This window comes from Oreochromis niloticus, linkage group LG20 (genome assembly GCF_001858045.2).
Source record: "Oreochromis niloticus isolate F11D_XX linkage group LG20, O_niloticus_UMD_NMBU, whole genome shotgun sequence".
In the NCBI taxonomy this organism is placed as follows: domain Eukaryota; kingdom Metazoa; phylum Chordata; class Actinopteri; order Cichliformes; family Cichlidae; genus Oreochromis; species Oreochromis niloticus.
Genome location: NC_031984.2, coordinates 28757022 through 28769696, shown reverse-complemented (window position 1 = coordinate 28769696; position 12675 = coordinate 28757022). Strand labels below are relative to the sequence as shown.

General features: G+C 39.9%; 1 long non-coding RNA gene across 1 annotated transcript; it reads right to left on the bottom strand.

Moving 5' to 3' along the window:
* Positions 1-1164: 1164 nt before the first annotated feature.
* LOC112843376 (uncharacterized) lies at positions 1165-11680 on the bottom strand. Its single transcript, XR_003215708.1, has 3 exons — positions 11443-11680; positions 10627-10831; positions 1165-2256 (listed from the first exon to the last, which is right to left on the bottom strand). It is a non-coding gene; the product is annotated as an uncharacterized LOC112843376 (long non-coding RNA).
* Positions 11681-12675: the final 995 nt, after the last annotated feature.

Here is a 12675-nt window from a genome sequence, read left to right as displayed (position 1 = left end):
GAGTGAGAAAGGAAAAACTCAATGCATCATGGGAATCCCCCCAGCAGCCTATGCCTATTGTAGCATAACTAAGGGAGGATTCAGGGTCACCTGGTCCAGCCCTAACTATATGCTTTAGCAAAAAGGAAAGTTTTAAGCCTAATCTTAAAAGTAGAGATAGTGTCTGTCTCCGGAATCCAAACTGGGAGCTGGTTCCATAGAAGAGGGGCCTGAAAACTGAAGGCTCTGTAACATATGATATGTTTTTCCTGTGACGTACATAGTAATGAATAGTTTACCTGATTGGCAGTATTTTAGATGTGCTGCTAGGCATGTATTGTGACATTCAGCATGTGTCAGACTGATGACAAATAAAGAATTTCACTGTAATGAATATATCACTGAAGTAGCCACACTGACCCAGTGCCTGACATCCAGCACTGAGACAGTGTGTCTCACTGATGAGCTGGACTTTAAAGCTTTCAGCTTTTGGTTGAAAAAACAATATTTATGAAGATGATGTACTCACCTGTTAGTCTTGGTGTTTCATGTGATTTATTTGAAGCTTTTTTGGGTAGAAACCTTAAAAAATGGTGCCAATCTAAATATTATAGACTAATATTTAATAAAGGATATAAGCTGTAGAATTTAAATTATTATTTTTAGCAGGTAATTTGGTTAAAAAAGACTTCACTTTTTCTTCTGCATACACTTTATGGATTTTATGGATAAATTATGGCTATTAATGACCAACATAGCAATACGATGTCAACTGGATGGTACAGTTTTCATTTATGGCATTCTGTCCAGTGTCAGGGAAAGATTAAGATAGATCAACAGTTTAATTAAAAAATAAAAATAAACAAAAAAACTAAACAAGTAAAAATTCTGCATTTAAGCTTAAAGTGTCTGACTAAATTTAGATTTACAAAAATTAATGTCTGCATGGTCACAACTCAACACTAAATGAGGTAACTGGACCACAGGTGAAGTACTGCAATATTTATAAACTCAGCAGCCACTTGGTTAGACATTAAATACAATTATCTAATCATCCAATTACAGGCAGTATTTTTGTATGTAAGCATCAGAATGGGGAAGAAATTTGGTTTTAGTGACCTGAAAGTCGTATGACTGTATTTCATAAAATGCTCATCTACAGGGATTCTTCCAACAGAGCCATCCTTACTGTTTATATAGATGGTCTGATAAAAAGAAAATACCCTTTGAGCTGCAGTTCCCTTGATGAAAATGTCTTGTTGATGCCAGAAGTTAGATGTCTTTATGAACTTTGTCCACTATATAGTGACTGATTCTGCAGAAAGTTGGCAACCTGCACACTATGTGCCCAGCATCCCCACGCTGTGATTTTACATGGCCTACCACTTAGTGGCTGAGTTGCTGTTGTCTGCATGTCTAAATTCTTGATTTTATAAGCCTGTGGCCACTGAAGTGATTAGAACTCCTTAATTCAAGGATTTGAATATTAGAGACAGAATTCAATGTATTGTACTGGTGTACCTAACTCTGGTGTGCCACTGCAATATAAAGTAAGATGAGGTTAACTTATTGCCTTCCTAAAAAAACAACAATAGTTAGATTTGCTGGCCCTACAGTGTATGGCCTTTATATTAAAGCTTTGCTATTAGCACCAGTAATACAGTGGTTGTCAAATCAACTAAGACTGAAAACTCTGAGATCTGCACTTCACATATTCATCTCTGATTAACTAGCATTCAAAGTATCAGGCAAAAAACACTATTAGTTATTGCTGATTAATAGTTAAACACTCCAAATGTGCTTCATCAGAGCTGTGTGTTGTGGTTTGATTAGAAACAGACTGAAGATTCATTTGCAGGGCCATGTGAGCACAGATTTGAAAAAACAAAACAAGAAAAAAGCAACACCTTGTCTTTTGTAAAAATATCAGACCATACTAAATTATTATCAGGCAGGACATGCAAGAATTTCAATACCCAAAGAAAAGTACCGTCTTGCACATAGTACAAATATATGTGTATATACTGCTTAAACATTAGTAATACCTAAAAACCATAAACAGCAAGTAAATAATTAAATGATGGATAAGAGTTGAGCCTTTTTTGTTTTTAGCTGTGCTAACACTCAAACACATTAGTATAAATGAAAGATTTAGTTACTTACTACAGTGGTCCTTAATAAAGACTTACCTTAAACAGGCTTCTTGCAGTCTGATGGGTTGTCTGGAGCTCAGGTAGGGTAGACAGGCTTCACAAACCACATCTAGGTCTGCTTCAGCTGAGAAAACCAAACACAGGACATTTTTACTATATTTTATTCATAGAAAAATCTGATATTTTTAACTTTTATCCAGAAATTACAACAGAAATCAACTTGTAAAAGAAAATAAAAAAGAATAAAATGGAACAAAGCCAAGTTAATTTCACTGATTAATCACAGCAGCAGAATACAGTTTGAGCTCGGTGCCTGGTCTTCGGGTGGATCACTCCCTGCAAATATGTTACTCATAAAACTCCAGGAGCATACAGGTGGATGCTGGGGTGGTGGATGGGCTGAAACAGCAGGCAGTGGTGCAGCAGGATGTGAGGAAAGCTCCAGGCTTGGCTCCATACATGGTTACTGTTGTGAGTGCTTCTTTAGTGATTATGTCCAGTGCGTGCACATAATGACACTTTTATATCCAAAAGAACAAATCCTTTAAAGATATGATCCTGGTTCCAAAAATATGGGATAAAGATAAGAAGGGAGGAGGGAAAGAAGAGGAACCAGGAAAAAGATGAAAGAGTATAAAAAGTAGACCAAGCCTGGACTTTACCTCTGCTAACTCCTAATGAGCTCAGTAAAACTGCTGAGGTGGTTCAGGGAGAATTTCACAGCAGGCTGTTTGCACATCCCAGGATTTCAGACATCCAGTCTTCCTGGCATTAAGGAGTGGATGTATGTGGAAAAAGGGGGAAAAAGGGGGCGCCCCTTTTTCCTCTACACTTCCCTCCACCTTTATGTCTTGAGTCTATCGGTGGCCCAGCTCCCTGTGTTCTCCTTTCCTCCCATTCACCTGGTGCGCCTCTCGTAACCTTGCCAGCTCCTGCTCCCTCCATCCACTCTTTCATCTTCCTCCTCCCATCTCACTCACACTCTGTATCTCTCTCTTTCACCATCCTTCCCAGCAGACATTTAGCAACTCCCTGAGCTGCAAACTGGGCTGCCTTTCAAGCCTCATTTCAAAACATGTCTCTCTCCCTCTCTGCTTACTCTATTTGCCAATTCAACCCACACTCGGCTTGAACCAGGCCTGCTCGCTGTGTGTCAAGAATAAAAGCAGCAGTGCACATTTCAGAGTTAAATGGGATTATTTAGCAGCTGCTTTTATCCCCTTTCTTCCTCCCTTTCTGGGGCTACACTCTTGGCCTGTAGTCTTTTGTGGAATCAAGGTGTTCGGATGGAAGGAGAGGAATGAGAAATACTAAAGAGGAAAGGGCCTGGTGGTGGTAAATTTTGCGGTAAATGAGTAACAGGGTGGAATTGGAGCTGAAGCTGGAGCTAGAGCTGAAACATATTATTTGTTTCAGTCAATGTGTGTTTCTGTCTTTCTCTCTCTGTGACTAAGGCTTGGTAATTGGCTTGCTGCAGGCGTCCCAGAGGTAAGCTGTAGCCAAATCGGTATTCACATGAGTGAGGCTGCAGCCGCTGACTGTTTCTCTGCTGCTCCTTCGTATTCCTTCCATCTCCCAACACCAAATCTCTCCCCCGTCGGATAGAAAGGAGGACAGCATCAAGTGCCAGCAATGAAAATCAAGCACAAGATTGATAAAGGAAAAAAATAGCCCCTTTTTTTGATGGGAAAATAAGACCTTTTCTTTTTAGCATGGGTACATCTCAGTAATAAAGCAACATGGTGGCTTAGCGGTCAGCACTGTTGCCTCGCAGCAAGATGCCCTGGGTATAAAACAAGAACAAGACTTTGTGGAGTTTCTGTGCTCTCCGTGTGATTCTGTGTGTCCAGGAGTTCTGGTTTGTCCAGCCATCAAATAGCATGCTTGGCTAATGTTGTCCATTTTGGCAAAAATTCAAAAGGAAAACTCAAATTTCTAAATCTCAAGAGATTAATTTCCTCATAAAAAACAAGGTTTAAAAAGACAGGAGAGGTCACGCTTCCACTGCTTTACTCCTCTGAGAGAGGTTGCCTGTGATAGTACTAACCAGTAATGCAGTACAAGGTAAGCAGAAAATCCTTCAGTGACCTTTAGAGCTTTTGTTTTTTTAAGGCCATAGAATGTATTGACACAGACAGGAAGCATGTAAATATAGATAGAGACTGTATTTATTAATCCCACTGGGAATTTTTAAACATAATCTATAACAGTTTGTGCCCAGTGTTCTGTTAGTGGTTGTGTGTAGAAACTCCAGGACTAAAGACCTTGAATCTAACTGAGGCTAGAAATCTGCCCGTGGCTGAGGCTCAAGAAAAAGAGCCTGACTTCAGCTATGACATGTGAGAGCTGAGCCCGGCGTCATGTTTCTTCATAGCAGACAGAGCCTTGCTTTGGCAACCAAATGAGCTGAAATGCTCACCGGCCAATTTATTAGATAACGCCACAACTGCTCATTAGTGCAAATATCTGCTCAACCGATCATGTGACAGCAACATTCACAAAGCATCTAGAAACTGTCAACAGAAAAACGAGGCCACAGTGGCAAACTCTAAACATTAAATTGAAAATTGTGGAAAAAAACTATTCCAGCTAGCCTAACAGATCTCTGTTCCTCCTGCTGCAATATACATAGGATTCAGGAAAACAGTGAATCCATGGATTAGTTGTGCCATCTAAGAGGCTAGCAGTGTTGTTGTGGTGGTGAGGGAGGGGGATAATTTCCTGGCATACGTTTTGTCCCTTAAAACTAATTCACCATGCTTTAAATTCTATTGCTGGCCTTGAGCATTCACTTAAGGGCACAGCCGACACATCTTTTAATGATTCTTCAATGTTCCTTTGAACAAGAACTTATTTGAAATAATCTCCAAGTCTTCTCGAGCTGGTTCCACTAAAAAGATGTTAATGACCATTCACTGTACTCGAACCTCAGATATCAAGCCTGTAGATTAATAACATGAATGGTCATCTGACAATCTGCAGCTTTAGCGTGATGCCGACACAGACCAGCACCTTGTTAAAATTGTACCTAGGAGTCACTGGGACACAATTACCTCAGATCTCAAGCTGTGAGACATTTTGAGACTGTCTTGCACACACAGCATGCTTAAGATCTCCACAGAGATTTTCAATTATCAGGTCAAGAGACTATAAGAGCCAATCCAAAAGCTTCAGCTTGCATATCTTAAAGTAGTTCAAGGTATTTTTTTTTTAACCACAGAACACCCCAAGAAGTCCCATGTCCTGATAAGTAAGAGCTGTTTTGGAGGCACTGACGAGCCCTGCAGCTAGCATGGCTAAAATCCAATCAGGCTCATTTTGTTTCCATCTCACACTGAAACTTTATCATTTCAGCTGATGATACTGTTCAGTACGAATGATAACATGAATGATGTCCAGCGGTGTCTTTCAAAACTTTGCACACTCTTCCAGCTTTAAGAAAAATAAACATTATGAATTTATGTGAGTATGCCGCTACATTAAATGGATTAATTCAAATGCCACACATGCATAAAAAAATTATTTTATTTAGTATTGAACGTATGGGCACTACAGTCTAACCTAACATACATAATGTAAGGTTGTTATCTTAACTGTTGCCTAAATGCATTTTGGCTCCTTTGTTAGGTGTAATTTAGGTGTAATCTTACTGGGTTTAAATACAGAAGCATCAGAGCCAGAGAGAAGTTAAAAAAGTATATGCAAACACTGCTCTCAGTTTTTACACTAAAACCATCAGACAACTGTGAGCAGTGCTTTCATTTCAATGTAATAGTTTTATTTTAAGAGAAAAATATCTGGTTTAAAGAGAAAATAAAGAAAGAAAAACAAACCTACTACAATCAAACTCAGGAACAGTGATTAAGTATGCCTGAAAGAACGAGTAAAAAGTACGGTACTGTGCAAAAGACTGGAGTCAGTTTGCCATGGGCGACCCTAGCAGAGGGCAAAAGCCCCCCGACAACATAGCCCCTGGGATCCCTGGGACACACAAACCCCCCCACCACATAAGGTAGCAATTCATGGAGAGGGGAGTCAGCCTTCATTTCTTTATATTTTGCACTTTTATGAGTTAATAATTCCATCAGTTTTGACAAGATCTCCACTGCTGACACGGAGCACCAAACCATGACAGAGCCTCCACCGTGTTTTACAGACAGCTTTAGACCCTCACAGCCATCACTACACTTCAAGTTTCTTTTCAAGGACACACCGCACAGCATCCCAACCTATGCCAGATTTTTGGCTAATAGCACTTTAACACCTTGCTGATGCAAATAACATGATAATAAAAACTATTTATTGTCATGTATAGAACTATAAAAATAATTATATGCTGTCAAACTGTATTTTAGTTTTAATTTTTCATAGATTCAGTACAAGTACAGAAATGGAAACAAATAGTGTTTTTGCAAACACTGCTAGTAACAAAGTGCAAAAGATTTTCAGTTATGTGTAGAAACAACACTGGTTCATCCCTAGAGTTAGTGTCTTTTCTATTCTTGAATGAGTCATTGGTCAATTTTTAATGTTTCAACAGGGACTGGACTAAAAACAAGTGAAAAAGCAGCCAAAGTCCAAATAAAAACTTTGAAATAGGCTCATAAAGTCTGGACAATATTGCTCAAGACGACTTTAATAAATGTTAGCGTCCAAATCAGGCTCCTCGGAAGCAAAATATAACAAAATGAGGGTTGGCTCAAGACTTTTGCATAGTACTGCATATTAGATCTGATGACGAAGGTATAATAAAGACCAAAAAGAAGGAATTACCCGTAGGGCCCAGAACCTAAAAGTACATTTACTGACTTCTCAGCAAGTTAGTTCATGAGAAGCAAATTACTTTTGTGACAGAGGATAAAGTGAATGCTGCCAAAATTATCCAGGGTCTATTAGAGTTCTCAGTTAATTTACAATAATAATTTGTCTTAATGTGACTCAACCACCCAACCGATTAACCTATTTAATAGAGACGATTGGACTTTTTTTTAAATTACGGTCTACTGTTATATACATTTGGCAGCTCTGCCAAGGCAGAAAGAGACAGCAGGAGGTAATCACAGTAACGGAGCTTTGCCTTCTAACTGAGCCACTGAGAGACCAATATAGTTTATTCTCTGCAAGTCACTGTAAGAAACTGCCGCCTTTCAGGTAAGGCTAACAAATCATCATCACAATGTTAACACTGTATTTGAGTTCAGGTATGTATACTTTAATGAAATCTTTAATCTGTGAAATTGTTATTCACTTCACGTGTTTTTTACTTTACAGGTGTGTATACCAAAACCATTAAACCTACAGAAACTTGCAGTTACTGTTTTTCCTCTCAGAGAAACAGTTTAGATTTGCAGTCAGTACAGCCTGTACTCTGATTTTGTTTGAAATACAGTGTTAATGTCAAACCAAGAGGCCAGTGAGGCATTTCAAACCAAACTGTCAGCTAAATATATGATTTCGGTGATAGTGGTGTAACTGTGGTTGTAAAACTCTATTTACATGGATTTTATTTATTAAGAAATTAGCACTCAGATTATATTTCTTTTCCTGAGACCCACTCCCTCATTATTCCACGACAAAATAAGCAGATAAATGATCTGGAGTTTTTCATTATTTCATTATGATTTATAAGAGTTGAACTTCCATTTCAGAGAAGACTCAAAATGCAGTCCGAAGAGTTAATGATCTAAGTGAGAGAGAGAGACAGCAGAGTGTTTATGGACTTAACAAATTAACAATTTAATGCATCCTTTAAATAGACTTATGTAAAACACACTGACAAGCTGAGCAACACTGAAAGGACTGGGAAATCCTGGAGGGTGACTAAAGTGGATGCTCACAGGATTCTTTTCTTGGTGAAGAAAAACCTTACAAAAAACTAACAAGTCAAGAAGTCACTAGAGGGGATAGACATATTGATGTGACAGCCGAATCGTTGTTTTCCGTCTGTACTGTGAAGTACAGATGGCTGACTCAGTCACCCAAACTAAACCCAGCTAAGCAGGTTTGTCGCCCTATGAAGACAAAACTGAAGGCTAAGTATCCACAACAAGCAACAGTAAATGATGTCAGAGCATCTTTAGTGAGGAACCTAAGTTTGGTGTTTCTTGATGGCTACAACCTTCAGGTAACCATTGACTAAAAAGCATTCAAAGTACTAAAAATAATCTTTAGGTTTAGAATTATTTTAGCTTGTACAGTTTGGCTTACCAACACTAATTCTGCCTGTCCATGTGAGCATTTATTCTCGAAATTGCCCACTCCACCTCTCCCTCACCACTGCTGGTTAATCTCCTTTATAAACCCATCCTTGTCACACCCACTGTGAACTGAAGCCACAGACATACTGAAACCGACTTCACAGAATAATCACAAAGAGCATCTCAAACACACAACGTGTATCGTGCCTGTTTATCTGCACACTATGAGAGAGTTTGCTGTACACAAAGTGCCGTAAGCTATTTTAAAGGAACAGTTTCACAAACAACCTGATTTCTTACAAAATGAAACAACTGTCTTTACACTGCAGTCCTTGTCACTGTTAGATGTAACGCTGGCTCTGGAAAGGCTGCAGACAGCTCTGTCACCTTTGTGACACCACGTGTCACCAGCTGGTAACTTTTCCTCTGTCAGCGATGAACCTCAGTGGGAGGGTGTGACATTCGTGATGTTCACCGTGTCACTCAGTTCACCTCCACACTGCGCAGGTGACCAGCCTGGGGCCACCACTAATGAAAATTAAATCCCAGTTTTGTCAGTAGATGAAAACTTATTTATATAATGCTTTAAAAAATAATAAAATGAGCATTTCATTTCCACTTTGAATATCCAGACCACCTTGTCACTTGGACCCCATCAGCCAACTGTAGATTGAAGTTTGGGGGTTTTTCTTGTTTCTTTAAAATTTACGTCCCTCTATCTTACTTAACTGTGTATCCAGTTTAGGATCATGCAGGGTTGAAGCCTCTTCCCAGATATCACAGGGTGAGAGGCAGGGTATACCCTGGACAGATCACCAGCCTCTCACAGGCCTAACATGAAGACACACACTGACATTCACACCGACCACTTTAGCCTCCACGCTGAAAGGCACCAGCTGCAGGTTCCAACCAGGAGTCTCTTCTCTGTTAGGTGACGGACTGTAACATGTCATGTTAGGAGTAAGATCATCTCAGTATAGCTCAGACACATGAATGACAGGATGAATACTAAAGGGCGCACACACACACACACACACACACACACTGAACAGCTTTGGAAATTTAGAGCAATCCGCAGCCATTATGTTGTGACAGGGACATCAGCGCTTAATGAACTTAATGACTGATGAAAAATTACACAAGCAGCTCATAATTGCATAATTGGTAATGTAATGGCAGAAGCCTGCAGGCCACTTGAATATTTTCAACATGCTAATGGAAGTATGTCGAGCACAAAGTAAACAAAAACAACAACAACAACTTCTCTGAGCTTATCAATTAAACGGCCTCCTTCGCTGTCACCTCGTGATTCGCTGATTGAACAATCACATTTCTCAGTTGGGTATAAGAAGAGCTGCTTGCAGTCGTAGCTGTGTGTGCAGTTTGGACCTGAGCAGCATCCTGCTGGCACAGCTGGCTGTGGTCCGTATCATCAAAGTCATGTTTAAAATATGTTGAATGACAGAGCTGCCACAGTGAAGAGGCATTTTTAGCAACAACATCACCGTCACGTGTTTAGGATGTCAAACTGTTTCACACTTTAAGGTTTTTATAATAAAACAGAGATGCCCTGATTTATGCTGTGATACCACTGGTTGATTTTCATTGTTATACGAGACTGCCACCTGGTGGTGAAGGAGCTTCAATGAGTTCTTTGAGTTTTTTGGCTTTTTCTGACGACTCATCTCCCCACACACAGCTTTAATGTCAAATTAGGCTAACAACCTAATTTGTTAACCTCAGTACTGAGACGTCTTCATCTCTGTACTAATGTACAGACACAAACTTGTATTGCTGTTGTCTCACTCACAGGAAGAAAGCTGACTATAACTCATTCATTTAGGAGTATCATAAAGTTTATTACTACAAGAAAGTTACAGCCCTCTGATCAAATAGGCTTCGATAAGATAGATAAAATGTATTTACCCTAAATAAATATGGGATGAAAACATCACAGAGAAAAAGTGAAAAGAAAAAGTAAAGTATTGGACAGGAGGCATTTAGCAGTAGGCCAAACAAATCCTCCTACCCTTTGCTCTCATTGTGTTCAGTTAAATATTACAGCTGAAAAGAGGTAATCTATCTTCAATGTGGTTTTACATAAATGGGCTTCATGTTGCACCAACCTCCATAAAGTGAGGCGTCATACTAAGAATAGTTGTCTTGCTCTGATTTGTCCATGTTGTGGCTGCTTTGATCATTGCCAGATCCCAGGTACAGTTCTACAGGATGATGCACTCATGTTGTGTCTTGGTAAAACTGTGCTGTTTGTGAGGACTGTGTCTCTATTCTCTTACCCAGATCCAGTCTCTGGCACAGTCAGCCCAGCCCCTGCAATACAGCCAGCTGCAGTTTGTAGGCCAGGGTGTGTGTGTAGACAGGCCCAGCCTTGGCGCTGATCGGAGCCTGCCGTGCCAGAGAGGCGCTCAGCTTGGGCAGAACCTCTTTAGAAACCCTCCTCCTCAGAAAGTCCCCACATGTTTCAGCCAGCACGCACAGCACCTGGAATGAAATGTACAAAAATGTAATGTACAAAAGCAGCAAGCCGTCAAAATTCAATAAAACCTTCCCGTTGTGTACTCATGGATGAATTGTAGTATTTACAAAACTCGTATATATCCCAAAGCTGATGAAACAATTTCCCAGCAGCAGCTCTGAGTGAATAAATAACTGTTTACAGACTTAACGTGTCTGAATTTGTCAGTTCATCAATGAAAATATGAATAACAAATTCAAAAATATTCCAGCTGATGACAGGAGCTGACGAGTAGCCTAATTTACACCCACAAGTTGAATCAGCTGACACTTGCACCAAAGATCACAAAACACTATCAGCTTCATTTATCCCAAAGTCCTACTTTGTGATTCTCTGAGACAGTTTGAAAAGCAGCCTCTAAGAAGGCATCCACAGTGATTTTTCTGTGCTGATAGAAGAAATGTTAGTTTAAAGAGTCTTCACATTACAACCCAAAGAAGAAAATAATAGAACTATTTCTGAATGAAATAAGACTGTTGTTGGGCACCATCTTTGATTAGTTCAATATTACAAGTTACTATAGACGACTTGAATAATTTTGACTCACATAATGAAAAGACAGGTTTGTTTTACTTACCCTGAAGGCTCTGAGGACTGCTAATGGGTCATCGGCTGTGAGCCTCTGCAGGAGTGCTGGCCAGCAGCGATGAAATGCTGGTTACCGCCAGTTTAGCAGTGAGGTTCAGATTTCTATGACTCTTAATTACAATGATCCATCTCCTCTACACTCTGAATCTAAAATAACCACCACTACAAACTATAGCTTATATTCCACTGGCCCTTAGACAGACCTATTACCTCGGTCTTCAGTGTCATCGTCCTCTATTCCAATGCCCTCTGTCAGTTCTTTCTGTTTGTGGTAATTCAGCAGGAATTGGCGAATGCTGAGGTCTTCCTGGTCACTGGAGCTCTGCCTGGAGCTGGCAGACGTACTGGTCCTGCTACAAGTGGAAGGAAACCACCTCGCTAAAGGAAAAACAAGACAACAATATGAACATAGCTTTGGTTACAATAAAATAAGTCAGTTGATCAAAATCAGTGTGACACAGACGCTGATGTTTTTGGAAAGAGCCCAATAATGACATTTAATTTAGACATTTTTACCGTGAAGGCTTGTAAAACTGCAAACACCTATAGTGCCACTGTATAAATATTATTATGAATATTAATTCTACAACAGAAAACGACTCAGCATTTAAACAATCACGATGTATTAAATGTTTCCAAAGATACTGATAATTTCATATCGAGCAAAGTTATATATCCTGAAACGTACTCCTTGATAGAAACTTTGAAAGGCACTGCAGAAAACATAAAGTTAAGCAACATAAAAAATTGTGGCAGTGCATGCAATGAGTCACATTTTCTTCTTTGTCCTCTTTGACTCCCAGCATATGTGAGACTCAAGCTGACATCACTGTTGAAATCTTACCCAGTGCCTTCATGAGCGCGTGCAGCACGGAGCAGAAAAGAGCAGCTGTGCGCTCGTAGCTGAGATCCAGAGCAGTCAGCACATCCTGAACGATGTCCCCGACCAGCGGCAGCAGACTGCAGTCAGAGTGAGTCAACATAACTGTCAACACCCGTGGAGCCTGGCCAACAAGACAGGATTATAATGAAATACAGTACAAGCTCAGGGCAGCACAGGCTTAAGCAGGCAAAGAAGGAAATCAAGTAAACCCTCCAGCAGTTATTTCTGTGTCCATTTTGGGTTGAAAACAAAAACACGTTATAACTACCTGTGGATGCTGGCTGAGCCTCTGAAGGTTGAGTGATATGTCATTAAGCAGGTAGTCAGAGTTCTCATTGA